Here is a 20,268-nt window from a genome sequence, read left to right as displayed (position 1 = left end):
TTTGTCATATGGGAGGGAGTGGGTCTGGCTGAGCAGTGAAGGGCCTTTCTGCACTTAGTCAGAACCACCCACTGCAATGCTAGAGGAGGGGTCTGGCTGAACAGAGAGTCCCGATTTTCCTGCTAATGGAGAGGCACCCCAAAATTCCCTGGGCCTTGAGGGGCCCAGAACACCTGCATGGGGTGACTGCGGTGGAAGCTATTCCTACTCTCCCACCACAGAGCTAATAGATGTTTGCTGGAGTAAAGCCTATTGCGATCTTTGGTTGCACCACTGATTTTCCTTTAATGTGGCAGGACAGAGGCAAATACAAAAGTCTATTCACTCATTATGTGTGCTGCCATCACATTTTTTATGGAGGCACAAATGAGAAGTCAGGTGATGTCTGTTTCCACCCTTTTCCAAGGAAAAAAGATGCAAAGAATATCTTATCCCAGCCCCCCAATCTTCCTAGCCTGTACAATCCTTTTCTTCCCTTTATACAAATTCTCTAGAGTAAGGAGATGCAGATGTGCCCTACGTTATACATTGATCTCATGTTCCCAGTCTATGCCTACAGATCCACAAACAGGATTGACAAAAGTAGCACTGTTTGGGTGGGCCTGCCCAGTTCTCTGGGCTCTCAATATTCAGACACGCAATATGCCCCATCATATTTCTATCTTATTAACCTAACCTACACATACCACTCTCACCTAGAAAACTACTGCTGTTAGCGTTCTCTGAACAAGCTTAAACACCCTTTGTTTGTCTGCAGCCAGCTAAGGCTGTTGTTGTTGAACACCAGTTGCATCTCAGGCAAATAGGTTCTAGAGTAGCAAACTTCTTATTTGCAGATGAAAAAAATTAGCCACATAACTGAAACAGGCACAGGATACATTAGTAAGATGCTTTCACAGGACTGTTTAAAAGAAAATAGTTACTTTGCTGAACTCCAGGCTCATGCAGCTACTAAGATAAGAAACAAACGTAAAATGTATACATATAGTCTTAGAAACAAGAACTACAGAAATACAAAATGAAAATGCAGCAAAAGGATGTTCATTAAAATGCTAGAATATTGAGCTTACACTGTCCAAAAAAACCCCAAACCAAGCCCAAAACAACACCCACATCATTGTCGGATCAAGAGATTATTTTGACTGAAAAGTTCATATAGCCATATATAAAGTCATTCATGGATCAGGTGTATGGATTAAAATTTTGTAATAAGCTATCTCTGTCCAAATTTTAAATACTGCAAATTTACCTGCGTCTAAAGAATTGTGCTTCCTTGAAAAGAAAGCTGTCACTCAAAAGAAGAAGCAAAGCTTTTCTCAGAGGTTATAGATCTAAGACCCCTCAATCAATCTGGATGAAATCTATTCTACACTGGCCTGTCTCCCATACATTATGAATTACAAATGACTGGGATGATGTCTTCTGCCGATTCATCAGTCTAACTCAAAATCAAACAAAGTGCTAAGGAAAGTCAGGTTATATCAATAGTTACATCACAGATAAAATCAGTCGGTATTTTAATTAAAAAGGAAAAACAATGAGGCGCCTTTTTTTTTTTTTTTTTTTTTTAAAAGTACATCAGATTCTTTGCAGGCAATCAGGAGCACCTCCTGTTAGTCTCTGGAAAGCTGACTAGTCACAGGCTGCTGGTTTGCCTCGTTTCCAATACCTAAATTGCACTTAAGACCAAAAAGTACATTAATCTATTGCTTTTTCGTATAAGCAACCCTTGTGGATGTACCTGGTAGGCTGTTTGAACAAGAATGACAGAAGTGGTAGCTTGTGTGATAGGGAGTAGGAAATTGTTCATAAAACAAACCTCTATTGATATACGGGCCACTCTATTAAGTCTAAAACGCCATTTTGTACTTTCTTTGTGCATTATGAAGACAAAAGATCACCAGCAAGGACCTCGTGGACTCTTTTTTTAAGTCACCTTTAAACTCTGCAGAATCCCACAAAAGCATTTTTCTGCTGATTGTTTGAATGGGGATATTAATATGTAAAATAGAGTTTCATTACATTTCAGGCTGACTTCATTACTTTTATCTGTGTTTTGATTCTTACATGAAAGTACAATGTACTTCTTAAGTCTTAACAAGGAAAGAGTGATGTGAGAGGAAAAAATCTGAACAGTACATGCTAAGATTGTTTTCTCCACTAATTATTACTGGCACTGGCTTAAGATAAACAATGAAGTCAAAACACTTTGTTTTGTCTTTTTCTCTGTCTTTGAAATCCATTAGTCTTTTGATGTGTGGCCAACATCTTCCGGTATCCTAATGGGTTTGTTTTTCTACTCACTCCTCTACAGCATTCCCATTCTTGGTGAAAGTTCAGAGAAGCAAAATTTGCAAGTTTAGCATCAAAAGATGAGACAGTCATAAAGTTAGTTCAACTTATGTGGGAGAAAAAAGTTTGTATTTACTACACCTTTCAGCCCAGGATTAAGTTCTGCCCTGAACCAGACAGATGTCAAACCTCGCTGTGACAGGAGGCTCTCTAGGGGTGCCGTGACCTCCCCTAGCGCCCCCGGCTACCGTGCCAAATTGGGTCTTGAATGCACCCTCTCGCGCTCTCCGCCCGCACCGGGGCCCCTGCTCGCGCTTCTCGCGCTCTCCACCCGCACCGGGGCCTTGTATGCCCGACTCGGGGTTCCCTGGATTGGGGCTCAGGCGGCCTTAGCCTTACCTGGCCCCCAGACCCGCCTCTTCGGGCCTATGCCCCACTGGAGCGTCTGCCTACGCACCAAGCTCTTCCCGAAGCTGCCCACACTGGGCTGGGGTCGGGACACCCCAAAACACAGCACCCTGTGGCACTAGGAACACCCCCACCCTACTGGGGAGCTCCTAATGAGGCCTCCTCCACCCCTACAGCCTCACCCGGTCCTCCGGTGTAACAATAACACAAATCCAAAATCTCCCCTTCCCGGGTTACAACGTAACCCCCAGGCACAACAGAAATCTCCCCCTCCGGGATGCCAACATAAACTCCAAGCAAATCTGGCTCCCTCTCACATCTCCTCATCAGGGTTTCCTCCACCCAGTACTGTCAAGCCAGCGCTCTCCAGCCACCAGGCTTCCATATTCTGCTCTGCTCTAACAGAGCTCCCTCTTCCTCTTCGGCTGCCAGCAGGGGAACTGACTCTGGCCTCGGCCTTCTCTGCTTATAAAGGCCAGGCCCTGCCCCCTGGTGGTCAGCTGACCCACTCTGTTGCCATAGCAACTCCCACCTGCTGCCCTGGTGAGTGGCAGCTGAGCCCATTTACTACTATTCAGTAGCAGGCACCCTAGTGCCCTGCTACGCTTGCCTTCAGAAAAAGTTGTATGACAACAGCACTTCCAAGGCTGTGCATTACTTACTGTCAGTACTTTACTTTTATTTATACTGAAACCAGATACTATGGGTAAATTAATTTTCTGGTTTGTATTGCTCTTGGCCTCAGAGTCTGTTTCTTTCAGTAACTTTTGCCTGTCCAGCTATACCTCCAGTCTGTCTCTGGTCACCACTGAGCTTTATTCTAGTTGCTCAACATGTGTTTTCATGCGTTTAATCTGGTTTTACTCATTATGTGAAGCATGGTTAAAGCATTATCCTCTCTGGAATCAGCCATTCTAGCAGGAGCCCTTGTAGCTGTATTTAACATAGTTGCTGCTACCAGGGCTCTAGCACAGTTGAACTCATGACTGTGGTCAAGAGCTCCCTGTGGACGTAGGCAACAGGTAGGGAGGTATGGGGGGGGCAGGTGCTCCCCCTGACAGGGCTGTCCCCACTGTCGACACTGCTGGCGGCTTCTGTAGGTGCTCACCAGCCCCATCTCTACCACTGGCTTCTGCCAGCCCTGTTCCTGCCAACACTGCCAGCTTCTGCAGGTGCCCCCCCCCCCCCCCCCCAGACTCAGGAGGCACCAGTTCCCATGCCTGTGAAAGAACAATACTTGCCAAGCCATGTTGCAGACAAATCCAAACTTGGATTGTGGCATGGTTTTATGTAATAATCCTCAGGCCATCTCTCAGTGTAATCTGGGAAACCAAGTAGCTACATGGTATAGTGCTATCCGGTACACTGCTGTATCAAGACAAGCTTGAACACTACTCGCACACAAAAATTTGTCACGGGGAAAAGCTCTAAATCCAATACACATGACTTGCTAAATACATAGATTTAGGCAAATATATTTTCATCTGCTCTTCACTTCAACATCCAAGGTTCTAAAAAGTTCCTACAAAAAGAAAAAGGGGAATCAACAGTGTTGGTCTCAAGTCAGGCGGAAGGCAGGGCAGGGTAGCATCTTATAGGCTTATTCAGGGGCATTAAAAAAAAGCCAGAAAAATGACATAACTCTTCCTTTTATTTTTCTTAACTGAAAAGACTATCTGCTTCTGTGAACATAAATGTATCAACTCTCCAAAAAGAATAAGCCTATGTAATAAAAATAGCCTGCTGTAAAAGTACTTAAGTGACTAAATAAGGTTTAAATTCCACCTGAAAAAGAAGCCTTTTCACTGCAACTTTAAGTCATCACTAACCTAATCTCAGGTACATAGCTAACCTCTTACAGAGGGTGAATAAGTCCTGTCACCACGATATCAAATCCGTAAGTTAAAATGTAGGCAGTTTGTGGTTGTTACTGTTCTAGTGCCAGAATGTACAAGTACAAGAAAGTTTTCACTTTATTCATTTAAACTCTTAAATAGGAAAGCTTTCAGGAGATTTAGTGGAAAATGAAAACAGTCTGGGTTTTGGTATGGGACAAACCTGTCCTGGTTTACAGGCACCCCTTTCCCCCCAGTCTCAAACAGTGTCTCTCAAGCAACAGGCCATTTAACTCCCAGGCTCACCAAGGAATCAGACCTTCCAACAGACCCGGAGGGCCACTTACTGAGTTTCGGCAAGTTCTTGAGGGCCACGTGGGTAGCCCTGCCCCGTGACAGGTGCCCCACCCTCTGGTTGCCATCTTGTGACTGGAAGTTTCACTCCCTAACCCCTGACCTTTGCCCCCCAGAAGTCCCTCCTCTTGTCCCACAGAAGTAGTCCTTTCAGGAAGGGGCACTGCCATCTCACAACCAGAGAAATACCAAATTATATTCTAAAACTTGAACATCTACAACATTCATTGATTTGATTTTTAAAAATATTTTTGTCCTGATTTACATGTGTTTGTGTAGTGTACATAGCAGTGATTGTATAATAGTTTAAAATGACATCTTACTCTTGTATATTGTGAGGAGGTGGGAGGCATGGGCAGTGGCTATAGGTTTGTGGAGGGCTGTGGGTACGTGGGGGAGGCTCTGGGCATGTCTGTGGGGGGTGGATAGGTGTGTGTGGATATGTGAGATGTGGGTGAAGGGGTCTGTGTGCATGGCAGTGCAAGGTGGGGTGTGGGTGCACGTGTATGGTGGGGTGTGCATGTGGGACTCGCCTTATGAACTCTTTTCTCTCCGTCTCTCCCTCATTGCCCAGGCGGCAATGCAGCTGGGAGCTACGTGGTGCTGGTGTGGCTGGCAGGTGGATAGGGAAGGGCTGAAAGCAGTGGCAGGCAGGAAGAGAGGCAAGCAGGAGCACAGTGAAAGCTAGGCAGGAGCACAGGGCCCATGCTGGTGTCCCAGCACCAGTGAGGCCCAGAGCGGGGTGGCAGGAGTGAGGGGCCAGGCCGGCAGGGGCTCTATGGAGTCAGGCTGGCTCCCCCTTCTCCCCACCAATGGAGCCAGGCCCAGCTCCATAGAGCCAGCCTGGCTTTGCATTCCTGCCTCCCCACTCTGGGCTCTGCCGGCGCTGGCCCCAGTGCACCAGTGCAGGCCCCGTGCTCCCACGCAACTGTCACTGCGCTCTTGTGTGCCTTTCACCTGCTGCCACTTTCACCACTTTCCTGCTCACTGCTGCAGCACTCCAGCATCACGTAGCTGCTTGGCTGCATGGCCACGACCACAGGACTCAGCAGGAGCTAGCTTGGCCACAAAGATGGGGCAATCGCCCACGGTCCTCCCCTGCCTCCCACATCTGAATTTCCCTCTCCAGTGCAGGGAGGCAGGAATAACCCTAGGATCCTAGGCCAGAAGCCTCTGGTAGGCATGGGCTTCCAGTTGGGGGGGGCAAGGGTGGGGTAGGGCTAGACAGGCCTCACTGCTGGGCTGCTTGGTCCTGCTGAAGGCTCCCCCTGGGTCCTACTGTCCCTGGCTCCTGTTGTCTTTGACAGGCAGCAATGGGCAGATAAATAATAATTTTCTAAATTTTTTTTAGGGGCCCTGAGGGCTGGATAGAATGGCCTGAAGGGCTGGATCTGGTCCACAGGCCGTATTTTGCGTACCCCTGGATTACAACATAAGAGGGTCATTCACTTCTAACTCCACCAATAACATTATCGCTGCTTACTGTGTCCCTCTGGCTCTCTACACTGGACTGAAGGCAATCCCTATGCAACAGATTATTACAACTGCTCTGACATGAACTGCAGAAAGGCAAGCAAGCTTGTGACAGAACACTTTAACCTCCCTGGACATTCTATTACTGATCTGAGTGTGGCTGCTCTTGGACAGTAAACTTAAAAAGCAACTTCAATGGGAAACTGCAAACAAAAAAAATCATTCACAAACTGGGCTGTGTTAAGTATGGTTTAAGCAGGGATTTTGGACCCTTACCCACTTACTTGGATTAGCTTTGTACTTATGGGTTTGGTGATTATTTCTTTGCTTCTCCGAGCACTGTCCCCTCTCCCCACTTCTTCCTCTTCCCCTGTCTTTTGTCCCATCTTCTTCTCCTAATTTTTCTCTCCTTACACCCTGCTCGTTGCACATCCTTTCACAGCATCTGATGAAGTGGGCTTCATCTTACAAAAGCTTGTACTATGTATATCTATTTTGGTTAGCCCATAAAGTGCAAATCTATCCTGCCTTCCTCTTGACTTCAGACTAACAAAGCTATGTCTTTCTAAAATAGGAATGACACAAAAAACAGAAAAAAATTAAAATTTACTCTTGCACAGTGACAAGTATTACATTTAAATGCATACATTTTTTAAAAAACCCTTAAGTTTGTATTTAGAATTACTGTAAATATTGTGTACAATTTTCCTTCTGTGTGACTGAGATGTTGTGGTAAGGGAGCAAGAGCATGCTGTTCCCTCCTCAATTTGGAATGGTAATTTAAATACAATGTCTTTATAAATCAGGAAATACTCTTGTTATCAATGAATATTGAGTCTTATTAAAATAGTTTAAACTAGTATTCTCCTAATTCCCCACTCAAATTTTAAGCATCTCATGAAAGTCACCATCTGCAAAAAGCAGGAGTCATATAAACAGTTCAGCAACCTCAGTCAAGAAGCTGTAGATGCACAAAACTAGGTTATGTTCTCCTGAGCCATTCTACTACCGCCTGCTTCCCCCATTAATTTTGTATACATTATTCTACAGTCTCAAAAGCCTAATAAAATTATGGATGTTAGACATTCTCAAGACAGTTCACAATTACTGTTGAGTACGTTTCTTAGTGCTCCCCGCTTTCAGCCCAGTTTTTAAAGTCCTCTCTTTCTCTGTTCTACACACTTTTCCAGAAGTGTAATCCACACATTACTGTGATGAAGTTTTATCCAAAGATAAAAAGATCAATGAAAAGTAAATATTAGCTTCTCTGCAATGGAGCTTATCCTCCTTCTCTCCTGGATTGTTCAAAGACCCACTGAATCTTTCACAGGCCTGTAGTATAATTAAAGATGACAAAAAACTTTAAGTAATTGTTCTTCAGAATCTCCCATGGTTCTTCTAATTTTCATCTGACATCTGTCATACTTTATGTTCTGTTCTTTGTGTCATTTGGGCTGGATTGGTATTTTTTTAAGGAATCCTTGTTTAACTCATATATTAGACCTTGCCATTTACCCATACTGTTTGATTCCTTTCCTTTGTCCTCCCCATTATTTAGGTCATGCATACCTTCTGGGACTCAGTTCTAGTATATTTAAGAAGCTTCCATGCTGAGCATAAGGATTTTAATTTCCTCACTTTGACTTTAGGGTCTTTTTGAGTACACTTTTTCAAATTCTGTTTTTTAAAGTGTAATGCAATGGGCCTACTTTTAGTGTAATCTCTCTCCTGAGGATGCTGACTTTAATTATTTTGCAGTCACTAATATTTAGCGAGTCACTCAACTACAGTTATTCTTTTAGCCAAATTCGGTGTTTCTTTTTAGCTGTGACTAACTTTTCCACTTGCATACTTTATCTAATCAGTCCTAAAAATAAACATTTAAGGTGCTAAAAAATACTACTTCTCTAATATTTTTTCACCTAATACAACACAGAGATGCCAAGCAAGTGTAAGTGGGGAAGGAGGTGACCTGGAGGAAGACCAAGCAGGAAGGGGCAAAAGGAAAGGCACTCTCATTTTTCATGAGAAATCAGGGCAAACTGACTAGTTACCTCAGATGCCTGTATGCAAATACACGGAGCCTGGGAAGCAAGCAGGAAGAACAGGAAGTCCTTGCAGTCAAGGAACTATGACATGACTGGAATAATGGAGACTTGGTGGGATAGCTCATATGACTGGAACACTGTCATGGATGGGTATAAACTGTTCAGGAAGGCCAGGCAGAAAAAAAGAGGAGGAGCTGCACTTTACGTAAAAGAGTCATGTAATTGCTCAGAGCACCAGTATGAAACTAGAGCTAGGCCTCTCAGAAGTCTCCGGCTGCTCAGGGGTGACAGGAACAAGGGTGATGTTGTGGGGGTCTACTACAGACCACCAGACCAGGAGGAAGTGGTGGATAAAGTTTTCTTCAAACAGCCAGCAGAAATTTCCCAGTCATAGAACCTGGTTCTCGTGGGGAACTTCAATCACCCTGACATCTACTGGGAGGGCAATACAGCAGTAAACAGGCAATCCAGGAAGTTTTTGGAAAGTGTTGAGGACAACTTCCTGGTGCAAGTGTTGGAGCACCCAACTAGGGGCCATGCTCTTCTTGCCCTGCTGGTCAAAAGAGAGAAGATTTGGTGGGGAATACACTAGTAGATGGTAAATTGGGCAGCAGCAACAACGATTGAGTTCAGGATTCTGAGGAAAGGAAGAATGGAGAGAAGCAGAGTAAGGACCCTGGACTTCAAAAAAAGCAGACTTTGACTTGCTCAGGGAACTTACGGGAAGGATCTCCTGGGAAGTCAGTCTGAGGGGGAGAGGAGTCCAGGAGAGCTGGCTACACTTTTAAGAAGCCTTCCTGAGAGTGCCAGAACAAATCATCCTGATGTGAAGGAAGACTAACAAGTATGGCCAAAGACCATGTTGGCCTAGCAGGGAATGCTTCAGTAAACTAAATCACAGAAAGGAAGCTTTTAAGAAGTGGAAACTTGGACAAACAACTAGGGAAGAATTTAAAGGGTCCTTGTGAAACCTTTGAAAAATCATTAAGGATCACACTGGTGGAGGTCCAGCAGGAAAAACAATGCTGAAGGGCAACTAGCATGGCTTCACAGCAGGTAGATCCTGCCTGACTATCCTTGTTTCTTTTTACAACCAGGTCACAAAACGCTTAGATGCAAGAGTTGAGATAGGTGTCACTGACTTGGATTTTGAAAGAGTCTTTGACAGAGTGACAGATCCCATTCTTACAAATAAATTAAGTGGTTGTGACATAGATTACTACATGGTCAGGTAGGTGGATAATTGGCTTATGGGATACATCCAGAGGGTGGCGGAAGATGGGTTGTTTTTGACCTGGAAAAATGTGGGCAGTGGAGTTCACCAAGATTTGGTCCTTGGACCAGTCCTGTTTAATATCTTTATCCATGACTTAGATGAGGGCGTGGAAAGCGCTTTGCCCAAATTTGTGGACGACACCAAATTATGGAAAGTAAACACACTACAGGGCACGGAGCAGATTCAGGCAGATTTAGATAGATTGGGAAAGGGGCAGAACAGAACAGGATGCAGTTTAACAAAGATAAGGGCAAAGTGCTACATCTAGGGCGAAAGAATCACCAACACACCTATGGACTGGGAGGTGACCTTCTCAACAGCGCAGCAGCAGAAAGGGATCTCAGAGTCGCAGTGGACTCCAAAATGAACATGAGTTGTCAATGTAACAAAGTAGTAAGTAAAGCCAAAGTAAACTACACTCTTTCAAGCATCAGAAGGTGCATCACGAACAGGTCTAAGGAGCTGATACTTCCCCTCTATGCAGCATTGGTAATACTGCTGCTGAAGTACTGCATCCAGTTCTGGGCACTGCACTTCAAGAGGGATGTGGATAACCTTGAGAGGGTCCAGAGAAGGGCTACTCTTATGGTTAAGGGCTTGCAGGCAAGATCCTATGAGGAGAGATTGAGGGACCTGAATCTCTTCAGCCACCGCAAAAGACTGAGAGGGGATCTTGTGGCTATCTACAAATTCATCTGGGCCAGCAAGGAATAGGGCATACTCTATTTACCAGGGAGCCCCTTGGGGTTACTAGGAACAATGGTCATAAACTGATGGAGAACAGATTTAGATTAGGCATTAGGAAACATTTCTTTATGGTGAGGGTTGCCAAAATCTAGAACGGGTTTCCAAGGGAGAAGGTGCTCTCCCCTACCTTGCAGGTCTTCAAAAGGAAGACTAGACAAGCACCTAGCTGGGGTCATGTGACCACAGCATTCTTTCCTGCCCAGGGCAGGGGGTCAGACTCAATGAACTACTGAGGCCCCTTCCGACCCTAAAAATCTATAAAATCTAAGAGTATTGCTCAGGCATGCAGGGAGGAAGGCCAAAGCACAACTGGAGTTGCAGCCAGCAAGGGATGTGAAGAGTAATGAGAAAGGTTTCTACAAATATGTCAGTAATGAGGAGGGTCATGGAAAGTGTGGGTCCCTTACTGAATGGGAGAGGCAACCTTGTGACAGAGGATACAGAAAAGGCTGAAGTGCTCAATGCCTTTTTCACCTCAGTGTTCACAGGCAAGGTCAGCTCCCAGACTCAGGTTAGGGACTATTTAGAAAAGCTGGACGTATACAAGTCCATGGGGCCAGATGGGATGCACCCAAGGGTATTGAGGGAGCTAGGTGATGCGACTGCAGAGCCTTTGGCCCTCATCCTTGAAAACTCATGGCTATCAGAAGAGGTCTCAGATGATTGGAAAAGGGCAAACATACTGCCCATATTTAAGAAAGGGAAAAAGGAAGATCCAAAGGAAGATCCAGAGAATTACAGATCAGTCAGCCTCACCTCAGTCCTGAGAAAAATCACTGAGCAGATGCTCAAGGAAGCCATTTCTAAGCACTTGGAGAAGCTGATTAGGGACAGTCTGCATGGATTCATCAAGGGCAAGTCATGCCTGACCAACCTGATCACCTTCTATGATAAGATGACTCACTCTGTAGATGAAGGGGCACCAATGAATGTGGTAGACCTTGATTTTAGCAACGCTTTTGATATGGTCTTCCACAACATTCTCCTAAGGCAAGCTAAGGAAGTATGGGCTGGATGAATGGACTATAAGGTGGACAGCATCGGGCTCAGAGGATAGTAATCAATGGGTCAATGACTAGTTGGCAGCTGTTATCAAGTGGAGTGACCCAGGGGTCAGTCCTGGAGTTTTGTTCAGTATCTTCATCAATGACCTGGAAGATGGCATAGAGTGCACCCTCAGCAAGTTTGCAGATGACAGCAAGCTAGAGGGTAGGGCTAGGACTCAGAGTGACCTGGACAAACTGGATGATTGGGCCAAAAGGAACTGCATGAGGTTCTACAAGGACAAGTGCAAAGTCCTGCACTTAGGACGGAACAATCCTATGCACCAGTACAGGCTGGGGGCTACAGAAAAGGACCTGGGGGTTACAGTGGACAGTAACTTGAATATGAGCCAGCAGTGTGCCCTTGTTACCCAGGTGGCTAATGGCATCCTGGGCTACATTGGTAAGTGTGTTGCCACCAGGGCGAGGGAAGTGATTATTCCACTCTATGCACCACTGGTGAGGCCACATCTGGAGTACTGTGCCTAGTTTTGGGCCCCCCACTACAGAAAGGATGTTTACAAATTGGAGAGTCCAGCAGAGAGCAATGAAAATGGTTCAGGGGCTGGGGCACATGGCTTATGAGGAGAGGCTGGGGGAACTGGGCTTATTTAGTCTAGAGAAAAGGAGACTGAAAGGGGATTTAATAGCAGCCTTCAACTACATGAAGTGGGGATCGAAAGAGGATGGAGCTAAACTGTTCTCGGCAGTGACAGATAACAGAAAAAAAAGCAATGGTCTTAAGTTGTAGCAAGGGAAGTTTAAGCTAGTTATTAGGAAGCATTTTCTCACTGGGAGAGTACTAAAGTACTAGAATAGGTTACTCAAAAAGGTTGTGGAATCTCCATCCCTGGAGGTTTTTAGAGAAAGCCTTGGCTGGGATGATCTAGTTGTGGATGGTCCTGCTTTGAGCAGGGGGGTGGAGTAGATTACCTTAATTTTCTATGATTCTATGTAGCAGGTAAATCACCTTTCTTTTTCATCCTCTTCATAGTTAGGGACAAAGATAAAGTTGTTTAAAATTTTTGTTATTTATTCTGTATCTTAACATGTCTGTATTCCTTTAAAAATAACCCTAACTCTTACAAATTGTCATTTCTGAGATAATATCCTGCAATGGCATAAGGCAATTATTTTGGCTCAGGTGCCACTTAACATGTTTTGGCAAGCTGTTGAGGGCCGCATGGGTAGTCTTGCCCCCTGGCAGATGTCCTGCCCCCTAGCTGCCATCTTGGGACCAGAAATTCCACCCCCTAACTCCAGAAGTTTGCCTTCAGATGTCCCTCCCCTTGCCCCCAGAAGTATTCCTTTCTGTAAGGGGGAATGTCATCTCGGAACCAGAAAAAACAAATTGTATGCTAAAAACGGAACATCTACAACGTTCATTAATTTGATTTAAAAATATATTTTTGTCCTGATTTACATGTGTTTGCATAATGTAGATAGATATGATTGTATTAATAGCTTAAAATGAAATTTTACTCTTGTATATTGTGGATGTGGAGGGGTGTGGGAGGTATGGGTGGTAATAGGTTTGTGGGGTGGTGGATAAATATAGGAGGTGCGGATGGATATCGGATTTGGGGGGTATGGGTGTGTGTGTGTGGGGGGGGTGGGGGAGCATGTGGGTGTGTGTATGGATAAATGGGGTATAGGTGGGAATGGGGCTTGTGGGGGGAGGGTAGCTGGGGTATGTGAGGGTGTATGGGGGTGAGGGATGTACAGGGGTCAGTGGGTGTGTGGGTATGGTGGTGGAAGAGGTTGTGCAGGTACATGTGTATAGTGGGGAGTGTGGAACTCCCCCCTACAAGCATTCCCCCCAACACACATACCCTCATCTTTGAAAACTCATTGCCCACAGCTCCTGCCACCAGTGGCAGCAGCAAGTGGTGAGGCCTTGGGGCGTTCACAGTCCACAGCAGGTGGAGCCCCTGCCAGCCTGGGCTCTGCATTCCTGTTGCCCCTAGACCCAGGGCACTGGCATGGGCCCTTCGCTCCTACCCACTGCCATTTCCTCCCCCACCTGCCACCACTGCCATTCTCCTGCCACTTCCCCACCTTGCCACACACCATTGCTGCTTCCCTTCCACCCGCTTCTCTCCCTCCCCACTGCCTGCTCACCACTCTGGCACCATGCGGTCCTAAGCTGCATGGCTGGGACTGCAGAACACAGAAGTCAGTCTGGTCTAGCCAGCACCACATGAAGCCAACTAGGAATCACAGGGGCTGAGGCTAGTGGGCACAGGGATGGGGAGGAACAGTGGCAGTGAGTGGGTGGGAGGGAGGGAGCATAGTGACATTTGGGAGGGAGCATGGGGCCTGTGCCAGTACCCTGGGGCCAGGGCAGGGTGGCAGAAGCATGGAGCCTGGACTGGCAGGGGCTCTATGGAACTGAGCCAGGTTGCACACGCAGGCCCTCTGCTCCTGCCACACCACCCAGGCCTCCTGCTAGCCCTGGGCACAGGAACAGGACCCACACTCCTGCCCAGCTTTCGCTGCGCTCCCATCTGCCTGCTCACTGCCACTGTCATTTCTCCCATTCCCACCCACTGCCACTGCTCTGGCATGAGACAGTTCCTGGCTGCGTCTGGGACTGCAGGATACAGCAGGAACCAGCCCAGCCTGGCCTGGCCCCAAGGACTGGGGCGATCGTTGGTGGTTCTCCCCTCCCCCCTGTTCTTAGCTGAGTTTGCACTCCCAGACAGAGGGAGGGTGGGGAACAGCCCCAGGGTCGCTAGACCAGAAGGGGGCTGGGGCTAGGTGGGCCTTGTTGCTGAAGCTCCTGGGTCCTGCTGCCACTGGCCCCTTAGACAGGCAGCCATAGGCAGATAACAATTTTCTAATTTTTTGGAGGGCCCTCTGGGCCAAAGGCCTGGCAGGTCGGATTCAACCCATGGGCCATATTTTGCCCACCCCTGGCATAGTATGTATTGAATTACTTGCATATTATGCGTATTTTTCTCTTCACTCCATCCCAAACTCTACCTAGCATAGGTTTTGCCTCAGAATTTTGTCTGGGGCTGCAAAAGTGCTTCAGAGTAGTATGTTCAACAAGCTGGATAAAGATACTATAAACTTTATTTATTTAAACTTTTAGAGTCAAAATAACAGGGTATTGTTATGACTATTTTGCACATCTTTTGTCATGTTATGAGAAAGCTATAAATACAGGAACCTCCCAGGTCTCAATGTACCAGAGAGTATGTGCTCTTCCAGTGCGCTAGATCTCAGCATCATTGAGAGTACTGCCCTACATGCTCAATGCAAAGGAGACAGAGGTGGGATGCAGAAGTTGGGCCAACTCACATTTGAAGGAAAAGTGGCATCCTAACAGTTTTATCATGCCATTAATTGAACAAGTGGCCAGGCTGATTGGGGCTCCCAGCCTCAGGGACCCATGGTATACCCCTGTATCTGAATCAGGTGAAAGCTCCCAGCCTCGGATTATACAGTTCAGCACAATGGGTTTCAACCATTTAAAAAAAAAAAAAATTGTTAAGGCAGATAAAATACTTTCCTCAAATTTTTTTTTAGAGAAAACCAGCCTGCTGAAAAATGTTGATAGATCTACTGGGAACAATGACATTGTTAACAACAGCAATAATTGCTCAGTGAATTAAAAAAATTTCCGTATTATTTTACTGTTTTGTTCACATGAAGAATAAAATGGGCATTCCAAGTGCATTTGGAAAAGATAAAAGCTTTGGCTTTCTTTTATTCTTTGGGACGTTATTTTAATATCCATGGGATTTCTCTTTATTTTATTTATTTATTTATTTTAAGTATTTACTATTTCTATAAAGATTATTTTGAGAAGCTGAAGTCTAAATTTTTGTTTCTCTGACGATGTTATTCCAGAATCTGATCCAAATCGTTATTTTTACTTTCTTTACTACTACGTACTATCAGCTGAGCTAGCAGATTTACCTGTTTCTTAAAGAAGGTAAGAAAAGACATGCTCTAGATTTTTTTGTATACACATGCACATGTGTATGGTGGACAGAGTGGTAAATGAATTAATAGGGAGGACTCTGGCAAGACAATGGAAGATCAAGAGAATGGAAAGACGTATAATTCTCTGCTCCCCTGTACACGTGTTTTATGCCAGCAGCACAACATAAAAAATTATTTGGTTCCAAACTTATTGAAGCAAATTTTAAATCTTAATCAGTGCTGCACTTCTGGGTTCAGGTATGTTTTTAAATCAATCCTGCTTGAAGAAAAGTCCCAATAAAAGCCCTCCATGGAAGAAATGAGCAGATGTAGAAAGATGATGGAAAAATGAGTACTGAAGATGTATTTCTAATTAAAAAGAGAAAACAACTGAATCAGCTTGTTTTTGAGAGGTGGTTAGGTATTAGTCTGAAGTCAAGCAGAAGGCAGGGAAGGGTGGTACATTAGAGACCAAATGGTTCACAGAGGCAAGAGCTTTCATAGGCAGCAATGTATTTTATCAGATGCTATGGATGGACTGCTGTTTTGTTTTGCAAAATTTTTGTATTTTGATAGTTTTTGTTTTGAAGCTCTGATTGATGAGGAACTGATTCCTCAGATTACTTCCTCTGATTTTTTCAGGACATGTAAACTCACTATAAAAATGTTATTTATAATGAAGAAGGAAAAATGATATTCCCATTAAACTCTGATATGATGTTGGCTCAGATCATAACTCATGGTTTGTTTAAATTCCACATTAAAACTACTGGAACATCCAAAATATTTGGCTATTAAGATGGTTTTTCCCTCCCAGGAAACTTACTTTTTTGGGGGGTTTTTTTTTTATTGTAGTCATCTGTCTTGAGAAATATATTTAAGGTTACAAGTGAACCTCACAGGGAGATCTACTAATGATTTCATTATACATATCAGTATATCTCAGAATAGGATATAAGTGGAGCTCTCAGGGAGGTAAAAGAGTCACACTTCAATACAGCAAATCATAGAAAAGCAGGGCTGGAAGAGATCTCTGGAAGTACTCTAGTCCAGCCCTCTACCTGTGGCAGGGTTACCCCTATCCACACCATCCCATACAAATCCTTGCCTAACTTATTAATAAACCTACACCTTCAACCCCATCACAGAACTACAAGGCATAACACCCTACCCTGCCATACAAAGTAGAGAGACAGTGGCAGTCAGTGTCCTGCTGCTGCAAGGACTGTTAAAATATGCTCTAGAGATCCAAGGAAGAGGGCCATGCCCCACTACAGGGAAAGGCAACCCCCCCCCCCCCCACGGTCCATACCAATCTGACCATGGGGTAATTCCTTCCGGACTGTAACAGGATCCCGACTGAGACCCTGTCGCTAAAGGATCAGGGACAGCTGAAAACAATTATGACATGGGGGAGGGGGAGGGGCCCACCCCTAGAGAACCAATGAAGACCAGGACTCTTCAGATAAGAGGGGGAGAAGGTGGAGAAGAGATTGCCTTCAGGCACTGCAGAGGGAGAGAGCAAGAGACTGAGGAGCGGCAAAAGGGAAACCTTCTGAAGAGAAGGATCCAGGAAGGCAGAGCCCGGAACACAGCCCTCGCTGCGACGTACCTGGAGTCAATAGGAATGGCGGTGAGGATTGGGAGAAGCGGAGCCGAGCCATGGAGCCTACACGCCGGCTCTGTCAGAGAGAGACTCAGGCCACACACGACCCTGCTCCGACCCCAAAGCATCTGGGTGAGTCCAAGACTCCAGGAAGGGAGAGAGATGCCGGGGACTGAGAGGGCAGGACAGCCTGAGAAAGGGCTGCGGAGCCTGCACACCAGCTCTGCCAGAGAGATAGATACAGGCCGCAGCCGTTACAAGCTGCTAATAAGATAATTAGCGGCGGAAGCCGTGCAGGCAGCTGCAGCAACAAGCCGCTAACAGAATAATTGACGGCGGAGACCGGGACTTTGTGCAACACCCATTTATTGCCTTGCTGGACTGGGACCGGCCAGGAGACCTGGGGGTTCCCAAGACCTATCTGCTAAGTTGCATACTCCCAGAAAAGGGGGTACCTGTAAATAATAGAAATTGTCAGAATGAAAGCACCTAAAATAGATCCGATCCAGCGTGGTACTTCCTGCAGGCACCCCCTAGCATAACCTCCTCCCTATTTGTTCTTGAAGATCCAAGTCGTGGCAGACGAGAATCTCGAGGATGGCGGGGTACCAAGCAGACACGCTGGCACTGACCACAAATGCAGTAACTGTTGTGACTGAGTAGAGCGGTAAGACCCACTAGCTGGGAACCTTCAGATTTAACTCCAGCAGAGCTTTGCCACACCTCAGTCAAAATCCCCACCTTGGCTGTTGCCAACACCCAATGTTTCCAAGGAAGTAAAATCTATCCCCCTCAAACACAGGCTGCAAATGAAGTGGGGGGGAAAAATTCCTTCCCAGGCCCATGTGGCAACCAGCAAAGCCCAGAAGCACAGGAAATACCCATAGCATGGGCAAAGTTATTCCTAGATCATCCCTTACAATCCTTATTGAGCCTCTTCTTGAGCACCTCCAATGATGGATTTCACAACTTCCCTAGAAGGTCTATTCCATGCTCTAATGGTGAAGAAGTCAATACTGACATCCAAAAAAACCCTACTTGCTATAGCTTCAAGTCATTGGTCCACATCCTGCTATTTACAGAAAGAGACAAAAAATATTCTCCTCTTTTGTGGTAGCTCTTCAGATATTTGAACGTAAGGACATATAAAGCATAGGCAACACACGGGGGGAGCATATGCTCCCCCTGAGATTGGCCCTCACCAGCTGGGGAGTTGGGGGTGATGGCAAGTCCCCCCCCAAATGTGGGGACGCTGAGAGAAGTGCTGGCAGCACTTGTGGTTTGAAACCCCCACCCACCCGGTCAGTGATTGGCTGCTGGTGCCCTGCCCCAGGATCAGGCGGCACCCGTCGTCCATAATATGAAGTGCCATAGTAGATCAGTCCAATGGTCCATCTAGCCCAGCATCCTGTCTCCAACAGCAGTAGAAGTGGATGCTATACAGGGAGAGAACTGAACTGGGTATATCAAAAGTGATTACACCTTGTTCATTACCTGCCTTGATGCCCATCATAATTGACTGAAGACAGAAGACTGCTATCAGGTCCCCTCCTAAATAACCTTTTCTGCAAGCTGGATATACCTATTTCCTTCAACCTTTAATTGTGTGGCTTGTCTTGCAAGTCCTTTATCTTTTTTCTTACTTCTGGACCCTCTCCAGCTTCTCCATGTCCTTTTTAAAATGTGTAGCCCAAAACTGCACATAACCATCTAGGTGGGAACAAATCAGTGTTGAGTATAAAGGCACTACAACCTCATGTGTCTTGCACTGATGCAACCCAAAACTGAATTTGCCTTATGTGCAGCTGCATCACACTACAGACTCGTATTTAGTCAGTGATCCACTAACACTCAAAATTCTTCTCTGTAATGCATCCATCCAGCCTGTTGTCACCCACTTTATAGCTGGTTTTTGATTATTCTTCCCAAGACAGAGCACTTTTCATTTATCAGCACTGAATTTCATCCTGTTAGCTCCAGACCAGCTTTCCATTTTGTCAAGATCCTTCTGAATTGCGCTCTTGCCTTCCAGTATGTTTACAATGTTCCCATTTTGGTCTCTTTTGCAAATTTGCTCAAGAAGGTCTCTATTTTGGCATCCATATGGTTAACAAACACATTGAACAGCACTGGACTCAGGGCAGACCCCTGTGAGAGTCTATTTAAAAATTCCTGCCATTCTCATATAATCTATTGATAATTACCCTCTGCCTGCAGTTATCAGACCAGTTGTCTATCTGCCTTGTAGTAATTTTGCCTACCCCATATTGCCTTACTTTGTTTATGAGAAGGTCATGTGGGACTTTGTCAAAAGCCTTGTTGAAGTCCAGGTACACTATATCCACTGTATTCTTTTCATCCACTCCATTAATTATCTTGTTAAAATGAAGATGAAGTCTGTTTGGCACAATTTGTTCACAGTTCATGCTGGCTGCTTGCGATCTGCCTTTCTTTCTCCACACATTTGAAAATGGACTTCCTTGAGATATGCTCCAGTAACTTTCAGGTTACTGAAGTGAGGCTAACCAGTCTGTAGTTCCCTGGGTCCTTGTTTTGAGATTCTTTTGAAAAGAGGCACTATGTTAGACCTTTTCCAGTCCCTTGGTATGCTGGCTGTCTCCCACAACTTCATAATATTATTGCCAAGGGCTCCGAGAGCTCCTTTGCCAGTTCCTTCAGTACCTTTCAGTGAGATTCATCATGCCCTGCTGACTTAATTCATTCATACTCCTCAAAAGCTAGCTGACTGTCTCTTTTGTTATCTTATCTCTCCTTTCCTTATCCAAATAATCTTTATTAGGTATCTGGTTACAGCTTAATTTTTTTGTGAAGACTGAGGTAAAGCAGCAGCTGAGCAGCTCTGCCTTCTTTGCATCTTTTGTTAAGAGTTCGATCTGGCTAATTAACAATGGACCTCCAGCTTCCTTGGTCCTTTTCTGGGCAACATATCTACAGAACCTCTTCTTGCCCTCACTAACTTCCCTCACCAGCTGAAGCTCATTTTTATACTTTTACCTTACTGATTTTGCCCCTGTATGTCTTGCTACTTCTTCATATGCTTCCTTGGTGACCTGGCCAGATTTCCATTGCCTGTCTGCTCTCCTTTTGCACTTCAGGAAGCTCCGTGTGCAGCCTCATTAATTGCACAGGGTCATAGTTTCATAGCATCTATGGTCGGAAGGGACCTGAGCAGATCATCTAGTCCGACCCCCTGCCATGGCAGGAAAGAGTACTGGGGTCAAACGACCCCAGC

At 45.5% G+C, this 20,268-nt stretch overlaps 1 protein-coding gene across 1 annotated transcript in view; it reads right to left on the bottom strand.

The window, feature by feature from the left end:
- The window catches only part of ATE1 (arginyltransferase 1), a 160,611-nt gene that overhangs the window by 3,884 nt on the left and 136,459 nt on the right, over positions 1-20,268 (bottom strand). The window lies entirely within an intron of this gene.

The sequence above is a fragment of the Crocodylus porosus genome, unplaced genomic scaffold (genome assembly GCF_001723895.1).
Source record: "Crocodylus porosus isolate Cpor-Errol unplaced genomic scaffold, CroPor_comp1, whole genome shotgun sequence".
Classification (NCBI taxonomy): Eukaryota; Metazoa; Chordata; order Crocodylia; family Crocodylidae; genus Crocodylus; species Crocodylus porosus.
This window is presented reverse-complemented; position numbering and strand designations above follow the sequence as displayed.